Genomic DNA, 2,538 nt, shown 5'->3' with positions numbered 1-2,538 from the left:
ACATATTCATCACATTAAATATAAAAAGTTCTCACGCTAAACAGAAAAACATAAGAGGCAAACAAGTAGCATTATCAGAAATATGGAATAGCAAAAAACGTGCGGGTCTCGAGAGTGAGTGAATTGGCTATTTGGATAGAGCTGAAAAGTGCGAGTCAAATTAGTAGTCTTGTGACGTTGCTATGGGAATGAAGGAAAAACATGTGCACATTGATTAATTTGTGGAAAAAGCTACTCTAATGTGCAATATAAAATGAATTGATGAGGTTGAACAATAAGTGGTCCTGAGTGAGTGGTCACGTGAAAATTATGTCATGAAAGGGATAAGAATTTTGTCTCTTTTTTTTTTTTAATTGTTTAATAAAAATTGCAAAGATATTTTAGCTAATGAAATTCAAACACTACAACTAACCACACCTATTTTTGTGACTTTTAGATATTGTTCAAAGTAAGATAAATTAAAAGTAACTAAGCAAAATTTCAATTAGCTAAAACAAATAAAATATTTTTGTAATTTTCATTTTAAGAGAAAATAAAGCAAAAAGGTAAAAAAATAGGCAAAGTAACAATATTAGAGCTAAAAGAAATATCAAATCACTAAAAATGGGTAAACTTTTGTGGAAGGTAAAAAATTACATGTCTACAATATTTATTGTTTGCTTTTTCTAGCCATATGTACACATTATACATTGATAAAATATAATCATACACATATAATCTCTTTTTTTTTTGTGGGATGTAAGTTTAAGAGGATATATGGTTTGCTTTGAATTATGCTAAGGATTCTCTTTATATAGATAACATTTTTTTGCTTAGCTTGGGGTAAGCATGGAGTCTTTTTCATTTTTTGTGTGATGTCTTTGACTTGTAACCCTAGCTGTTGCATGGAAACTAGGGTTACAGATTATTCCAGACGATAAACGTGTAGATATATGTAATTTGTGTCTAGTCCCTTTGGATAATTCGATAAATTGGAACAATACAAAGAAGATTAATTAACATGGTCCATGTGCAAGGATGGCAATCGAGAAATACTCCAATTTTCTTTTAAGAAGTATCTTGTGTCTTCAAATCTCAAATTAATCGATTGCAAGGAGTAGTTATAGAAAAGAAAAAAGTGGATAATCTAGCTTAAGGAGCTGAAGGACCAGGAAAATCTTTTTTTTTTTTTTGTTTTCCGTTCGATGTCCAGTATTTCTATTGGAACCCGACTATATTCAGATTCGTGCCGCGTAAGGCCTCATTCGGGGGGAAGTGCTCCCTACTAAAATATTTTCCATACCCAGGGCTCGAACCCGAGACCTTTAGTTAAGGGAAGATAAGTCTCATTCACTGCACCACATCCTTTTGTGGTGACAAGGAAAATTTCACTATACTACTTTGAGCGTACGATGAAAATCCTTTTTCATGAAAAAATTGTTTTCCATATATAGGAAATGGTTTTTAGTATTTGTTTGATGGGTGAAAATTTTGTTTTGGAAAAGTTATTTTTAAAGATTAATGCTAGTAATTTTGGTGTAAACATCAAAGACATGTAAATTTTTATGTATCAGAAACTATGTTGCTCATACTTTCCGAAAATGTAATCGAGTGTGTGTCTGATCTTTTAGGTAGTGCATTTTTGAAAAATTCAACACGAGTGCGATAACATTTTAGAGAGTCCGCGTAACATACATTATAAATTAATGTGCGATCAGCTTCTCCCAAATTCCTTTTCTCTGTGTGTGTGAAAGAGCCAGAGATAGTGTGTGTGAGTGATTGAAAACGGATATTAGCAAATCTCTATCAATATATTAAAACATTTTTAACCACATATAAAAGGGTATAAGTCATTTAACATGCGCGTCCATTTATTTCTAATTCCTTCACTGATTGGATAGGAAAAAAGGCTAGACTATTAGCCCGTTTGGCCAAATTGCAAAAATCAGCTTATTTTGAGAAGTATTTTTTTTTTTAAAAGTGCTTTTCTCAAAAGTACTTTGGTGAGAAGCAGTTTGTGTTTGGCTAATTAGTTTGAAAAGCACTTCTGAGCAGCAATTAGTGCTTGACCAAGCTTTAAAAAACTGCTTCTAAGTGTATTTTTCTCAAAAGTGCTTCTCAAAAAATGTGCTTTTGAAGAGAAGTTATTTTTTTCTGCTTCTCCAAACTGCTTCTGCTTCTCTTCAAAAGCACTTTTTTCTCCTTCCAGAAGCTTGGCCAAACACCTCAATTTTTGGACAAACGTGTTTTGGCAAAAAAATAAGCTTGGTCAAACAGGCTATATGTATACAAGGGCAATTTGCCTAATTACCTATGAGCTAGCCTTTTAGTGGGTATATAGTTCATTGAACATGAGGGTATTAGATATAGTAGCGGTACATGCATGCAGTTGCCATGGGTGGATTTAGGGGCAGAAGGGGGTGCGAACCTTGTTCGCCGGAAAATTATACTGTACATATAAGAAAAATTTAGTTTGTGCCTCTATATATTATATTTTGTACCCCTTGATATTGCCTAAAAGTATAGCTTAGTGGTAAAAGAGGTTCAAAAATCTTTGTT

General features: G+C 32.8%; 1 non-coding gene across 1 annotated transcript; it reads left to right on the top strand.

The window, feature by feature from the left end:
• The first annotated feature begins 943 nt into the window (after positions 1-943).
• On the top strand, positions 944-1,046 carry LOC142173082 (U6 spliceosomal RNA). The gene has a single exon (XR_012702511.1). It is a non-coding gene; the product is annotated as a U6 spliceosomal RNA (small nuclear RNA).
• Positions 1,047-2,538: the final 1,492 nt, after the last annotated feature.

Source organism: Nicotiana tabacum, chromosome 18 (assembly GCF_000715075.1).
Source record: "Nicotiana tabacum cultivar K326 chromosome 18, ASM71507v2, whole genome shotgun sequence".
Lineage (NCBI taxonomy): Eukaryota > Viridiplantae > Streptophyta > Magnoliopsida > Solanales > Solanaceae > Nicotiana > Nicotiana tabacum.
This window is presented reverse-complemented; position numbering and strand designations above follow the sequence as displayed.